Source organism: Crocuta crocuta, unplaced genomic scaffold (assembly GCF_008692635.1).
Source record: "Crocuta crocuta isolate KB4526 unplaced genomic scaffold, BGI_CrCroc_1.0 scaffold529, whole genome shotgun sequence".
In the NCBI taxonomy this organism is placed as follows: Eukaryota; Metazoa; Chordata; class Mammalia; order Carnivora; family Hyaenidae; genus Crocuta; species Crocuta crocuta.
The window spans coordinates 560,220-576,920 of NW_027530362.1; the positions used below are offsets into that span (position 1 = coordinate 560,220).

The following is a 16,701-nucleotide window of genomic DNA, read 5'->3' on the forward strand; positions in this document are numbered from 1 at the left end:
TATTTTAGATTCATGGTGTTACCCGTGGAGTGCTCCCGTACCTCCACGGGGATGACTGAGTACCAAGGCGTACGGCTCCTGAAACAATACATGTGGTGAGCCTCCCGTGCCAAGCTCTCATCAGGGAAAAGGAAGAGCTATGAGTTTTCATTCTGCTCCCAATGTCTTACATTTAGGATCTTATGTAGTCACCCCATTTGCCTGGCTTGTCTGCGTCTGTTTCCTCGCCCTTGACGTGGAGATATAAATGACTAATTGATACGGTTCTTGGGAGAATTATGTAAAACAATGCATTTAAAGTTCTGAATGATAGTAGGTACTTGATAAGCTGTAGCTATTATATTACTAGCAATTCTAAGTAATTACTCGTGTGTGCTTGACACACTGCTATTGAAACACCAAACTAGCAAATACTTAATAATACTGATTTGCAAGTTTGCAAATTTGCTTTATTTCTTAAAACAGCTCTAGGGAGGTGCCCGAGGGCCTGCTTCCAAGGTAGGAGAGTGGGTACAAAGCGGGGCTCCAGTCTCCAGGCCCAGCCACAGGAAGCGTGGTTTTATCTGTTTTAGTTATCGGACATCAGCACCAAATTGCGTTTACATAAAGGCCTCGTCTGAAAAATGAGAATTGTTTGAAATGAGTGTACACTTGAAGGCACAAAGGGAGGAAACAGTTATGGAACCCAGTGGCAAGAGAGGACTATCCACCGAGAGCTGTGGCTTTTGTGGGTGGCTTCAGCCCGGGCGGCGCTGGAGGAACAAACTCGTTCCTTCCACCCTCCTCTCTCCTTCTGGGGCTTCCTACTAGCTGAACCCAGTGGAACACAAATAGCCTCCGTGGACCCAGAGCAGGGTGGAGGAGGTAGGAGCCTGGTTGGTGAGGGCCACACCTGGTCAAAATAGACCTGAGGAATAGCCTGGCCTTAGCAGGGGAGACTCTCACACTAAGACTTTTACATTCGAGTTCTAAATTTGATTGAAAAATGCACCCAGCTAATCTATGCCCAGAGTATCTGACTAGAGTATTGAATGAAATTGCTTCTCTGCCTTGCGTCTTTTTGGACTGCTTTCCCTCAAGTGATGGAACAGACAGGCTGTCTCCTGGCTGCCAGAACAATCTAAGTACATCCCACATTGTCTAACTGGGCAGGTAAAGGAATCATTCTCCTAACACATTACAGTGATCAGCTTCCCAGCAGCTGCTATAAAGAGGATCCCAGTCTGTCACACAGCATAAATCTGTGCTACCCATGAGACACAGCCCCCTGCCCTGTGGCATCTAGGAGGCTTCCCAGGGTATGTGAGAGCATAAGCCAGTGTATGTGCAGACTAAACAAGAGTTAGTCAGTTGAATGTGGGCATGGAAGCCTGGAGCAGGGCAGTATAGACACAGAGTATAGCTCATGCACAGAGAATCCAAAGATGAGCCCTTAAGAGCTGCCCACATGTTTGAAATGATGTCATTGTCACTGGACTAAATGGGCTTTTGGCAGGGGCCCAAGGTGATCCATTAACTATGACACCCAGGGTGTCTCAAGAACCCTCTTTTAAGGAAGACACATAGAATAGCACCTCTTGAGACATTCAGGCCTGCAGTTTGATAGGGGAAAAGCCAACATAAAGTGTAACTGGTATTCCACCTGGCAAATGTGTCTGTAGTTTGGAAGTACAAAGGAGTTTTTAAAATATTAAAAAAATATTTTTAGGGAGTGAGACAGAGTGTGAGTTGAGGAAAAGAGCAAAATGTGGGGGGGGGAGGGGAAGAGAGAGAGAGAGAGAGAGAGAGAGAGAGGGAATCTTAAGCATGCTCCATGCTCAGTGCAGAGGCAGAAGTAGGGTTCGATCCCATGACCCTGAGATCATGACCTGAGGTGAAATCAAGATTTGGATGCTCAACTCACTGAGCCACCCAGGCATCCCAGGAATATTTATTTTAATGGAAGGGAGAGAATGTGACCAGACAAACTGCTTTGCTTCCAGAAGTAGGTGACTTCCAATTACAGAAATAATTCATGTAAGGCCCAGAGGACAACAGATTCCAGAATTGTAATGAAGGGATAGAGGCCCTTGAGCCCTCTTCTACAATGAGGGGCTGCTGAGCCAAGAGCGTTCGATCCTTCAGAAGGCAGGAGGCTTCAACGCTGTCCTGTTGAAGGGTAAAGAGGAGCAAAGTATAGGAACTATGCTTTCAGTAGACTGTGCACAGGCTCACCTCTAAAGACAATGAAGAAGGGGCGGCTGGGTGGCTCAGTCGGTTAAGCATCTGACTGCAGTCCATGATCTCACGACTCATAGGTTTGGGCCCTACATGAACGATGTGCTGACAGCTCAGAGCCTGGATCCTCCTTTGGATTCTGTGTTTCCCTCTTTCTCTGCCCCTTCCCTGCTCGCACCTTTTCTCTCTCAAAAATAAATTAAAAACATAAAAAAAAAAAGACAATGAAGAAAATGTAAAAGCAGATTCTCTGGCTCAGAGACAAGGGTGTGGGCGGTGGCATTTGGTTAGATGAGTGGTTTCCCGGAAGGTCAGCCAGCAAAGGTATGTGAAACCACAGCTTATGTTATCTCCAAGTAGCCCCAGACCCCTCCAAGGCCACCACTATGCCACCAAGCTGCTTGTGAAAATGCTTTTCCAGAATCACTTGCATGTGGAGAGAATTGGTTTCCTGCTAAGGTCAGTTCTGTAAGAAAGGGGACAAGAATCAAAGTACTTTTGAAGGAAACAAAGGGAATCTTCATTAGCTCAGGATCGGCCTGTTTCCTGCCTGTGTGGGTTTGAAGTGTGTGGGAGGGTAGGCGCACAGCGGGACACAAAGCCATTAGCACTTCTTCCTTTGTAGGTGCTCTAGCTCCCAGGGGACTTAGGGGAAAAAAACGAAAAACAAAAACAAAACATCTTTCCTTGAGGCCAACACAGACCCTAGTTTGATACAGATTCACGTGGTCAAACTGGCTTTGTGCCATACTGATAGAAATAGTCCTTGATAGAGAAGTCATTGATTTGGATGTTGGTCTCCCATTTTACAGTTGAGTAGAATGAGACAAAATTTCAAGACCAAAGCTTGTAACTAATCCGCTCTCCTGTTGATGTTGCCAGGCAATTAACAATTCATAAAAGAGTCACCTGCATTTAAGATGTTTACTTTCAGGGCACCTGATTTCAGCTTAGGTCATGATCTCACTGTTCGTGAGTTTGAGCCCTGCATCAAGCTCTGTGCTGACAGCTCAAGCCTGCTTCTGATTCTGTCTCCCTCTGTCTCTGCCCCTCCCCTGCTCACACTCTGTCTCTCTCAAAAATAAACAGCAAAAAAAAAAAAAAGAAAAAGAAAAGAAAAAGAAAAAAATTTAAAAAAGATGAATTACTTTCAATGACTGTGGAATTCTTCCACTTCCACTTAAACAGATGGAGAACATGAGCCATCTGTCAAACATAGTGCTTGATGCTGGAGAGTTGAACAAAATAGTTCTTTTCTTCGGGAAGCTCATGGAGACAGACATGTCAACTATTAATTAGAACCCTGCCGGTAGATTGATTCATTGTATATGCTTTTCTATAAATAAAAATATTTATTTTCAAATTACAACACTAAGTATGTGAAGGAGTAAGCGAATATTTACCTTCTTTGTCACCCTAGTCTTCATTTCTAAGCCTGACAATTTCATTATCCAGAGGTACCACTGTTATGGCATTGGTGTATGACTTCTAGGCCTTTCTCTGTATTTTGGCAAAAATGAGATCATGGGTGTTGTTCTGTGATGTCTTTACTTTTCTTTACTTTTTATTATTTTTTCACAACTTCTTTTCTTAATATATCAGGGGCATAACTACATGCAAACTTACAATATTCCATTATACGTAAGGGCCATCATTTATTTAGCCATGTTCCTTTCATGAACTTTGTATTATTTCCAATTTGCGGCATAGCCTGCAGTGAATATCCTTACCATGTCTTTGCATATTTCTACTGGTCATTATGTAAGATACATTTTGAATATAATTTTAAAAATTAATATACAGTATAATTGACTTTGTATGTGTACAGCCCTATGAGTTTTAATGTGTATATAGATTTGTGCAACTGCTACCAAAATCAGAATACAAAACTATTCCATCACCCCATAAATCTTATTGTACTGCCACATTGTAGGCACATCCCTCCCACTCCTATTCCCCGGATCTAATCTCTGCTCTTCATCCTTAAAAGGCTTTCCTTTTCCAGAATGTCATATAAATAGTCATACAATATATGGCCTTCTGATAGTACCTTATGTTACTCGGCATAATGCCATGTTGTTGTAAGTGTCAACAGTTTGTTCCTTTCTGCTGTTGAGTAGTATTCGATTGTGTGGCTGTACCACAGCTAGTTAATGCATTCATTTATTGAAAGACATTTGGATGTTTCTAGTGTTGAGTGATTATAAATAAATACTACTACTGTCATCAACATTCATTGTATGAGCATACATTTTCATTTCTCTAGGGTAAATACCTAGGAGTAGCATTGTTGGGTGAAAGGATAAATGTTAAGTTTCACTTTATAAAAAAATGTTGAAACATTTCCCCCAGCGATTGAACCATCAATTTTATATTACCACTAGCAACGCATGAGGGGTACAGTTGCTATGCATGTTAGCTAGCACTTAGTATTACCAGGTGTTTTTGTTTGTTTTGTTTTTAGTCATTCTCACAGGTATGTAATAATATCTCAGTGTAATTTTAATTGGAATTTCCCTAATGGCTAATGAAATTAGACATCTTTCTGCATACCTTTTTGCCATCCATATGTCTTCTTTGGTGTAGTGTCTTAAGTCTTTTGCCCATTAAAAAAAATGAGTTGTTTTCTTACTGATAAGTTTTAAAAGTTTTTTTTTATACATTCTGTATACAAGTTGTTTGTCAGATATGTGATTTGCAAATATCTTCTCCCAGCTATAGTTTGTCTTCTTATTTTAACATTGTCATTTATAGACCAAAGTTTTATGTTTTTATAAAATTGAATTTGTCCATTTTTTTCTTTATGGGTCACATTTTTGGTGTCATAGCTAACAACTCACGACCTAATACCAACATCATGAAGATTTTTCTCCCAGGGTTCAGTTATTTTTGCGTATGGATGCCCAATTGTTCCTACCTTGTTTGTGGAAAAGACCAACCTCTTGTCACTAAATTGTTGAAGATACATTAAAAAATTCTTTTTAAATGTTTATTTATTATTGAGAGACCGAGAGAAACAGAGCATGAGCATGGGAAGGGCAGAGAGATGAGGAGACACAGGTCAGCACCGAGCCGGGTCAGCACAGAGCCCAGCATGGGGCTTGAACTCACAAACTGTGAGATCATGACCTGACCCGAAGTCGGACACTCAACTGACTGAGCCACCCAGCCACCCTGAAAGATACATTTTTGATGTGAAATGGTGTCATATGAGTACAGTTTAATTGTTAATGGGTTTTGAGGCCAGTCTGCTTAAATTTGAGCCTCAGTTTTACCACTAATTACCTGTGTGACAATGACCAAGTACTTAACCTCCCTTTGCCTTCATGTTCTTTCCTAGAAAACAAAGATAGTACTTACTCCATAAGATTGCTGTGATGATTATTATGTAGAATACACTTGAAGCAGGGCCTGACATAGAATAAGTGATGAATTAGGGTTAGCTTTTGTGTAACTTTACAATTATTGTAGATATTGCGAGCATGTCCTACGAATGCATTTCCAAGAAAATAAAAAATATTGCAACCACATTGTCTTCAACCTACAAGTTAGCTATTTGTATGTGAATTACCACTAACTTTATTTTTTATAAAATTTATGTATTATATGTATTAGCTCTTCAATTTTACATACAACAATGCTTTTTCCATTAGAGTGTTGGAACTTTAAGTTTCACTTCCTAACCTCTGGGGAGGGGCGACTTACTGGAGGTTGAATCAGCCAATGGTCAATGACTTTGGCAATCATGAGTATGTGATGAAGCCTCTAGAAAAACCCAAAAGGACTGGGTTTAGAGAGCATCTGGGTTGGTAGCATGGAGCTGGTGACTCTGGGAGAGTGGTGATCCTAAAGAAGGCATGGAAGCTTCTGGCTCTTTCCCCATACTGTGCCCTAGGTACCTCTTCATTGAGCTGTTGGTTTATATCATCATATCCTTTGTTGTGTCTTTTAATAAACTGGTAAAAGTGTTTCTCTGAGTTCTGTGAGCCGTTCTAGCAAATTAGGAGAACCTAAGGAGGTCCAGGGAACCCCAGATTTCTAGCGAGTCAGTCAGGAGTACAAGTATCAGCTGGCATCTCAAGTCCAAGGAAGAGGGTTTTGGAGCCTCCAGTCTGTAGCCCAATGGAGATACACAGATAACAGCCTGGACTTGTGACTACTATCTGAAACAGGGAGGGGGTGGATAGTGGGCAGTTTTACAGGACTGAGCCCTTACTCAGTGAAATCTGATGCTTTCTCCGGGTGAATAATGTCAGAATTGGGTCGAGTCTCAGACACCTTGCTGATGTACAAGCGTTGTTTGGTGTGGTATGTTGAGGAGCTCCTCCCCTCACTTTGGAATTGGGTCCAGGAAACCCAAAAGAGTCATTGTCGGTAGACCTATAAATGGAATATAAGTACCTCTCTTCACTAATGTTATAAGAAAGTTTAAAAGTACCTAGCATAGTACCTATTAAGTGTATGATAGTATACACTCATATGAGTGTATGATAAGGAGTGCTAGGTGTTGTCCCTGCGTGGTATAATCTAAGGCCTGCTGGCGAAGCTAACCCTCTTCCTCTATCAGTCTTTTGTAGAGACTATCGTGATCCTGAACTTTTTCCATTACAGACTCATTTCTTTGGTTTGCTCTTCTAATAGTTCTCAGTGGGTTGTCACTTTAGGCTCTTCTTGATTATTCTCTTTTTTGTGCAGGCAAATCAGCCAAATTGGCTTCTCAGTTGGGAGGTGGAGATCAGGGCACAGAGGAGTTAAAGAGTTTTGTTTAATTCCGTCTTGGAGGATATAGCTATTTAGTTGTAGAAGGAGATACACCCACCTTTGGGTAGCATAAGGGTGGAGGGGAACTTGGCAGGTGATTGAATCTGGATGAGAGCCAGAGAAAAAAGGTGGTCTGGCACCAAATGTGGATTCCTCTCACACCAGACACATTTCCTGGCACTGGATGAACATGGTTGATTTAGAGAGCATTCTTCTCTCGGGGTGAAGTGGACAGGAAAGATTCTAAGACAGCATTGCAAGGCACGGGGGCATTTGTGAGGTAAGCAAACTTCATTTCTGGGTATTCCCAATCTCTCTGTCCTGTACCCTTCCAGACTTTTGGCTGCCTCTCCTCAGTGGCTTTCCTCCCTTGCCCTAGTTTCTACCAAGTTCCAGGATTTTCCAGGTACCATTCTGCCAGATTTGGAACCATTTCAAAATCCTTCCTGTTAAAAATGTGTCCATTTACACTGACTGCTACCCCCAGTGACAGAAAGGGCCCTGGAGAGAAATCAGCACTTGGGACCTGGCTTTTCTACCGTCTTTCATGTGACCCCTGAACAGTCTCTTTTCTTTGGGTCTCAGTTTGCCCTTTATGTATTGTGAGGCTTGCACCAGGCAATCTCTGAAGTCCCTTCCAGTTTAAACAAGACTTGATTTGGTGATATGATGCTTCCTCCACCGCTACCTTACAGAATAGAGTTCACATTTAAGTGCACATATGTGCTTGATGATTAGTGAAGTCTCACTGTGTAGATGTTCTGCCTATTCCCTGAAAATAAAGTTTCCTGCCAACCAACTAATGCTAAATCATTTTTTTTGGCCTGATACTAATTCTAACTAGAACATGTGTTATTTATCCTGGATGGAAAATTTCTGGTGTTCTAAGATGGGGAGAGGATGCCATTTCCTCCAAGAGACAGACAAGGACCCTATTTGGCTGGGAAGCAGGGATGGGAAACGGGCATGCCCTCTGGGTAAATTGTCTTGGCACAGTTCGTGGGTGAGAGCAGTTTGTTGTTAGACACAGCCTATTCACATCAGGAACATTCTTGTCTAACTCCAAATCCCCAGTTATACAATAAAATAACTTCCTTTAGTTATTTCCAGTCCTGTGCATTTTGGTATCTTCTCATTAATTATCCAATACCTTCTTGGAAGGAAACTTGAGCATAAAGTTATTGCTCAGAGAGTTATTACATACATAAAAGGATCATGGAGAGCAAAAAGAGATTGAAGTATTGGGAGTATGCCTGGGAACTGGATTTCTTCTGAGGAGACAAGAGAGCAGAAAGGATGATAAAAATGTTTTAACACAGACATCTAGAAACGGCCCTAGTAGTCCTTAGGATCCAATAAGAAGAAACAAATGTTGGGGCGCCTGGGTGGCTTAGTCGGTTAAGCGTCCGACTTTCGCTTANACACTTATTAATTCTTAAAACACTGCTCAGTAGTTTCTCTTTTGGGGAAAACGTTTCTGACTTCTCATATCCCTTTTGCTTTGCCTTGGTAAGTCAAACTCTCCTCCAGGCCAAATGTCACTTCTTGAGGGAGCTTTGCCTGATCCACAAACCCTTCCACAAATCAGCCAAGTCTGATTAAGTTGACCATTATGCTATCCCATAGCACCTTGCAATTCTCTCTCATAGTATTTATCATAGTTCCAGTGTTATATTTATGTGTGCGCTGAGTTTCTCACATCTGTTTTTCACATTTGCCTATAAACTACATGAGGATGGAGATTATCTGTTTTATTCATTGTAATATCTCCAGGACTAAGTACAGCACAAGGAAGGTGCTCAGTAAATTTGTTCAGTGGATGGGTGGTCATAGAAATGACGTAATGACAGGTTTTTAAACTATAGAGAATTTTCCTTTTTTTGGACAGCATTAAAAAAAACAGAGGTAAACTAAAACCCAAATGATTCCACCAAATATCTTGGATAGTGTGTGGGTTGTCTCAGTTTCTTTGGCTCTTTGCTAATCCCCTTGATACCAGAAATTCTTTTGGCTAAGGTAGTACTCATTGACATTTTAAGTATTTGAGGTTTAAGATATTTACTGCTATTACAAAGGTGGGACATTCAAGAATGCCCTGGAAGGTTTTAAATGTAGTCAGTACCAGACTTCCAAGAAATCATACAGATTGTTTTTCTGAAGACATGCTGTCTTATTCCAAACCTATATCAGTGAAACTGTACCACTACTACAATTCTAAGGTGATAAGTAGCACAAGAAAATGGCCTCAGTATGCAATGATTTAACTTACTTTTTACGCTTAGCCTGTCAGTGGGGAGCTGGGTTAATCAGAGCTTCGCTCTCTGCAGCAGTACTGAACTTGAATGTGGGAAGAGAGGCTAATTGGAATAAGCCTGTTGTGTTGCATTGGAATGTATTTTCATTGATAATCGTATTTAACGTTTCATTTGTTTGGTAAGAAGAAAAGTAATTAAAAGTGATAGCCTTTGAGTTTTTATGTTTTTATTTTAGCAAAATCATTTTTCCCCCAAATGAAAGCTAATGTGAAGTGTAAATGTAAAAAACAGATAAAAGTTGAGCGTCTTCTTGGGAGCATGTATCTGTGTTCATTTCTTAGGAACTTCTCACCAGTCTCAGGAACTTCTGGAAAAATATTAGAGAATGAGAACTCCTTGAAATACAGTTTGAAAAATAGCTTGGTCTCTAATTTCTAATTCAATTAAGTTCTATTATATGGATATTGATTTAGGTCCACAATCCTTTTTATGACTATCTTTATTTTTTTTATTATTATATTTAAATTTTTAATTCCAGTGTAGTTAGCATACAGTGTTATATTAGTGTTATACTAGTTTCAGGTGTACAATACAGTGATTCATTAATTCCACATATGACTCATTACTCATCAAAATACGTATACTCTTACTCCCCTTCCCCTTTTTCACTCATACTCCCACTCACCTCCCCTCTGGTAACCATCTGTTTGTTTCCTATAATGAAGAGTTTGTTTTATGTTTTGTCTCTTTTTTCCTCCCTTTGTTCATTTATTTCTTAAATTCCACATATAAATGAAATTATATGGTATTTGTCTTTCTCTGACCAGCTTACTTCACTTAGCTTTATACTCTCTAGCTCCATCCCTGTTGTTGCAAATAGCAAGATTTCATTCTTTTTGAGGGCTGAGAAATATTCCATTGTGTATACAGCAAAACCTTGGTTTGTGAGCATAATTCGTTCCAAAAACATGCTTGTAGTCCAAAGAACTTATATATCAAAGCAAATTCCACAACCCAAAAATATTCATATAAAAATGATTACAATACTGTAATATAATACAAAATAATAAAGAAAATACAAAATGTGAAGAAAAAGAAACAAATTAACCTGCACTACCTTTGAAAATCTTTGTGGCTGGTGTGAGGGAGACAAGAGAGAGGAGAGTTATTGTGTAGGCAGAATTTCACTATCACTAATGGAATCACTGCAGTCGATTGGCTCAATGGAATTTTTTTCTGCATGGAGACCATTGTATACGCTTGTACAATGCTGACTAAAGCACAGTATTAATAAACTCTTGTCATATACTGTATTTAATGTAACTGGCAATAAGGCAGCAGAGGAAAGGGTCTGTATCTGGAATGAAGTGAAGGACCCCTAAGCTTACTCCTGTATGGAAAAGCAAAGGACTGTCCATAAGTGCTTAGAAATGACAAAAAATACACTAGAGCCAGTCATGGACACCTTCCAACATTCCAAAAAATCACTGATTTTTGCCAAACACCATGGCCTGAGATTGATCATCCAAGCATGGGAGATGATCACCCACAATCCCGCAGAGAGAGAGAGAGAAAAAGAGAGAGAGAGAACCTTTGGCTTAGTTGTGATTATGTGATGTTTGGTGTCCTGTACGACTCATATTGAAAAAAATCGCTTGCTTAGCAAACTAAAATTTATTAGAAATGTTAGCTCACCTTGCGGAACACTCACAGAACAAGTTACTTTGCAATCCAAGGTTTTACTGTGTATACCACATCTTCTTCTGCTTTAAAAAATTTTTTTTCTATAGTTTATTTATTTTTGAGGCAGAGACAGAGTATGAGCAGGGGAGAGGCAGAGAGAGAGGGAGACACAGAATCTGAAACAGGCTCCAGGCTTCGAGCTGCCAGCACAGAACCCGTCGCGGGGCTCGAATCCACGAACCGCAAGATCATGATGGGAGCCGAAGTTGAATGCTTAACTGACTGAGCCACCCAGGTGCCCTTATACCACATCTTCTTTATCCATTCACCTGTCTGTGAACACTTGGGCCATTTCTGTAATTTGGCTATTGTAGATAATGCTGCTATAAACATCAGGGTGCATGTATCCCTTGGAATTAATGTTTTTGCATTCTTAGGGTAAATACCCAGTAGTGCAGCTACTAAATCACAGAGTAGTTCTTTTTGATGAAACTCTATTTTGTCTTCCACAGTAGCTGCACCAATTTGCATTCCCGGCAACAGTGCACAAGTGTTTTTTTGTTTTTTTTTTCCACTTGTTCACTGATACTTATTCCTTGAGTTTCAAAAAAAATTTTTTTTAATGTTTTGTTTATTTCTGAGAGAGAGAGATAGCGTGAGCAGGGGAGAGTCAGAGAGAGAGGGAGATACAGAATCTGAAGCAGGCTCCAGGCTCTGAGCTGGCTGTCAACAGAGCCCGACGTGGGGCTTGAATCCATGAACCATGAGATCATGGCCTGAGCTGAAGTCAGATACTTAACTGACTGAGTCACCCAGGCACCCCTTAAAAATTTTTTTTTAATGTTTATTTTTTAGAGAGAGAGAGACAGAGACATGCTTCAGGCTCTGAGCTGTCAACACAGAACCTGATGTGGGGCTCAAACTCACAAACTGTGAGATCATGACCTTAGCCAAAGTCAGACACTTAACTGACTGAGCCACCCAGGAGCCCCATTCCTTGAGTTTTTGATATTAGCCCTTCTGACAGGTGTGAGGTGATATCTCATTGTGGTTTTGATTTGTATTTCCCTGAGGATGAGTGACGTTGCACGTCTTATCCTGTGTCTGTTGGCTGTCTGTATGTCTTCTTCAGAGACACGTTTGTTTATGTCTTCTGCTTATTTTTTAATTGGATTATTATTGTGATTTTTTGGTATTGAGTTGTATAGGTTCTTTATATATTTTGGGTACTAACCCTTTATCTGATAGGTCATTTGCAAATAACTTCTCCCTTTCCGTCTTTTAGTTTTGTTGGTTGTTTGCTTTGCTGTACAGAGCTTTTTTTATTTTAATGTAATCCTAGTAGTTAATTTCTGCATTTGTTTCCCTAGCCTCAGGAGATGTATCTAAAAAGAGGCTGTTCTAGCTGATATCAGAGAAATTACTGCTTATGTTCCCTTATTGGATTTTTATGGTTTCAGGCCTCACATTTAGGTCCTTAAAGCATTTTGAATTTATTTTTGTGTATGGTGTAAGAAAGTGGTCCAGTTTCATTCATGCATGTTGCTGTCCAATTTTCTCAGCACCATTGGTTGAAGAGACTGTCAGACAGTCTTTTTCCCATGGCATATTCTTGCCCTCTTTGTTGAAGATTAATTGACCATATAATTGAGAGTTTATTTCTGGGCTTTCTATTCTGTTCCATTGATCTATGCATCTATTTTTCTGTGGCTTTTTTTTAAAGAAAAATCTTTCTATTTCTTGGTTTTTGAGTCATTATTCAGAGTAATACTGAATACAAGAAAATTGAAGTGCAAAAACAATAAACATTTTCAGTGCACCATGAGGCAATTTAATAAGCAAATGTTACTGTGAAAGATTAGATGATGGGCTGTATAGCACAGCAAAAATAGAATGAGCAAAATGACATTTTAGGATATTATTGTGCCTCCACTGTAATGGACAATCATTTGTTAATTTGGCGGATGCTATGTCATGATGGAAAGTAAATAAGACACATTTTAGGCAAATATTGACAAGTGTTTGCAAGGTCTTTGCTAAGGAAAAATAGTACCAATTCCCAGAATATAAAAGATGTGTGAAATTCAACGTGCAAACTTAGCCTTGATTATAGAAGTGTAATGAGCTAAGTACTGAATTGGAGCAGAGCTCTCAGACTACACTTGTGGCAAAATAGCTCAATCCCGGTCCCCAACAGGACTTAGAAGACCGTGCTGAGACGGAGGAAAAGATGTGAGGCACGGGAGCTGATTCTGGTCTGAGACCAGATGGGGTCTGTCTTTTGGCCATTTTTCTGAGGAAAGTGTCCCTGGCAGCAGATTCCTCTGTGGCACCAGCTATGTGACTGTAGTCACGCCGTCCAGTGTCAGTGGCTGAACTCTTTCAAGAAGCTACAGGCCACAGCTATACCCATTGCATTAGGGCCTTCACTCCTTTATTCTCTTTGAGAGGCTAAGTGCATGGGGCACTTAGGTGGCTCAGTCGGTTAAGCGTCTAACTCTTGGTTTTGGCTCAGGTCATGATCTCACGGTTCGGTTCATAGGATTGAGTCCCACATTGAGCTCTGTGCTGACAGTGTGGAGCCTGCTTGGGATTCTTTGTCTCTCCCTGTCTCTCTCTGCCCCTCTCTCACTTGCTCGTGTGTGTGTGTTTGTATGTATGCATGTATCCCACCCCCTCAAAATAAATAAATTTTATTTTTTTTTAATTTTTATTTTATTTTTTTTAAATAAATAAATTTTAAAAACTTAAAAAGTAATAATTTCAAACAGAAAGAAAGATTAAGTGTGGCTGTTGTTCTCTCTGTTCTTAAACTTTTTTAAACCCATATTTCCCCTCACCCCCAGCATTGTGGAATGGCATCACATTTCCTATTAGTACAAAAAAGAAAGAAAGAGAGAATGCATTACCTGGATACAGTCCAAGGAGATCTGAGATGGATGTAGGGACCGATGACTAGAGACGTACATATTTCTGTGGCTCTTGATTCCCTTCCAAATGCATCTTTTTAAGGGAAGAGCAATTACATTTACTTTTTACATTTAATTTTTATGTGTAGGTATTATTCAAATGGTTCAAAAGCCAGCATATATAAGTACATGGTGAAAAACCTCCCCTTTTCCCTGTCTCCTAACCACCCTGCCTTCCTCTAATGGATCCCTCTTGTTCTCAGTTTCATGTATCACCTTCCAGAATTTCTTCAGGCATACACAGACACGTACAAATATGTGCCCTTGTTTGGGGAAAACTACAACAAGATTTTTAAGATCCATGCCAGGAATCTGGTAGTTATTTCTTCTCATTCCCAAAGCTCATATACAAATCCTTGTAATTCTTTATTGTAAATGCCATTTCCAAGGGCAGAGAACTCACTGGTGGGAGAGGGCTTCCTGTCACTGGCATGCTGAGTAAGGATAGGAAAGTGTCGCCAAGTCTGGACGCTCGCAGCACACAGTCTCCCTTTCCGTCACTGAAAGTAAAGGGAGAGAACTGGGAGGAACAAAAGGAAAAAGAAACCAAATCCATACCCAGAAAGAATTTACAGATGAGGTATGGCTGTCTCTTCAAATCAACTGCTTTCTCTATTATTTCCTAAAGTCATTAACTAAACCACAGCCAGTGCCAGTGCAGTTCAATGAGTTTGGAGCAGATCCCTTGGTGTTGGCAAGTCATTCCACTGGTTCTAGAAAATGAGGCTGGATTGAACCGGAGCTGAAAGAATTACAGTGTTTCCTTCCTCTGATGACTCTCTCAGGGGACATGCCTGGAATGAGTGAGCATGAGAGATGAGGTGGTGTTCACTCTGAGGCACAGCTGGATATACATGTGGAAGAGGGGGCTGTGCTCTGGTGTTATTTTTGGAGGCTGTAATTCCACTGCTAGTTTTCCTAGCTTACCCTTTCTTACATATTCCTTATCTCAACCCGTCTCTTCTCTGGAGATCTTAAAGTTACTGTTGAGGCTTGAAGCAAGATGGGTGCTACAGGGTCATGCTTGGAAATGCATTCTAGGCCAGATTTTCTCCCTCAAACCCATGTATTGAGTTAAGATTACAAGAAAACAAATACAGCTCTGATTCCCATTTACTTTAAGACTTCACTCTGGCATTCTTCCTAATTGATTAGATAAAAATGTAACTCTCAACCGACTCATTCTCAGAACATCATTGCATACACCCAACATTGACAGTTGCCATGAGAAAAAATTGTATGAGGACTTCATGGCAGATGTAATGCTTGGCATAAGTAGATGCTTGAAAAAGTTCTCATAAATGAATACTAGTCAACCCTCATTACTCAGCAACAATTGATCACCTCTCTGTGACATTTTATAAAAATTGTAGCATTTGCTTTTTCCTTTTTTAAACTCTGTAATTTTCAAAACAGCCTTTAAGTATGGACAAGGAGGAGAGTTTAGACTAAGAAGAGTACTTTCACTTTTAACCTCATTATTCTAAAAGTGGGAATGGTGAACTTGAATCAGATAGATCTCGGATAAAATTTGCCCATCCATCCATCCATCGACCCACCCATCCATCCAACAAATATGTATTAATCCTTTACATAAGGGGACAAGGCAGGGTATTCCTGTATATGTCAATGTGAACAAAATAGCTTCAATCCTTGTATTTACGGAACTTACCATCTAAGAGAAGAGAATGAATAAAATAGTCCCAGATTGTGGCAACCTTTATGAGGGAAACAAACAGGAGGCTGAGTTAGACGATAACAGGATGAGAGCGTATAGATAGTATAGGTCAAGTATGTAGGAAAGCCATCTGTGAGACAGTTATTTAGGCCAAGACTCTCAGGGTATGCAGAAGTTAGCCATGCAAGGAGGGGAGCCAGGTGCAGAGATCAGCATGTGCAGTCTTTGAGGTAGGAAAGGGCATGGTGTATGTATCTAAGGAACTGAAGATCCGTGGGACTTTGAATTGTAGCTAGCACTTCAGTAGCTGTGGGAGATAGAATTGCTACTCAATCAGTTGAGCCTTTATTTCTTCATACTGAAATATAAGATAATGGTGCACACCTCACAGGGCTGTTCAGAGAATTTAATGGGTATTAAAGGAAATGACATCTTGTCTACTTGAATTGCTCTACATCTTCACAAAGGTTCCTGAGACTCGAGTTGGTCCTTGTCACCAAATGTGCTTGACCTGTCCAGCCTCCTGATCATTGTATATAGACCTGGGGATCAATCATCACTTGAACGAGAGAACATTCTCCATCCCTAGTTTTCCAAACTCAACAAGAGGAGAGAATAGGCACATATTTCATTTGTTCATCTTAAAAACTTTGGACATCAAAAGAGAAGTAGGTGGAGGGAAGGAAGAGGAGGGACAAAAAGTGAAAAAAAAAAAAAGGATTTTCTTTTCTAAAACGTGCTTCATCATTTATGGAACAACTTTTAAAGGCCAGATAGGATTTCTTAACTACATTTGGAGACAGTTGAGGTTTGGGCCTAGGTGTTCAGAAAACAATAAAGAGAGCTGAAATATTGGTCATTGTATACCCCACTTATAGCAGACACAGTAATTTGTACGTTTCGTACTTTATCTCCTTTAATCTTCATAAGAATCCTGCAAGATGGGTCTTATTAGCCTTGTTTTATTTTATTTTATTTTATTTTATTTTATTTTATTTTATTTTATTTTTTTATAGTTTATTTATTTTTGAAACAGAGAGAAACAGAGCATGAGTGGGGGAGAGGCAGAGAGAGAGGGAGACACAGAATCCGAAACAGGCTCCAGGCTCTGAGCTGTCAGCAGAGAGCCCAATGCGGG

General features: G+C 40.2%; 1 protein-coding gene and 1 long non-coding RNA gene across 3 annotated transcripts in view; one reads left to right on the forward strand and one right to left on the reverse strand.

Moving 5' to 3' along the window:
- Positions 1–16,701, forward strand: part of TEK (TEK receptor tyrosine kinase) — a 107,297-nt gene that overhangs the window by 29,687 nt on the left and 60,909 nt on the right. The gene's annotated exons all lie outside the window — the stretch shown is intronic.
- LOC144233266 (uncharacterized) lies at positions 9,526–14,369 on the reverse strand. The gene is made up of 3 exons (XR_013335632.1): positions 14,289–14,369; positions 13,826–13,919; positions 9,526–9,600 (listed from the first exon to the last, which is right to left on the reverse strand). It is a non-coding gene; the product is annotated as an uncharacterized LOC144233266 (long non-coding RNA).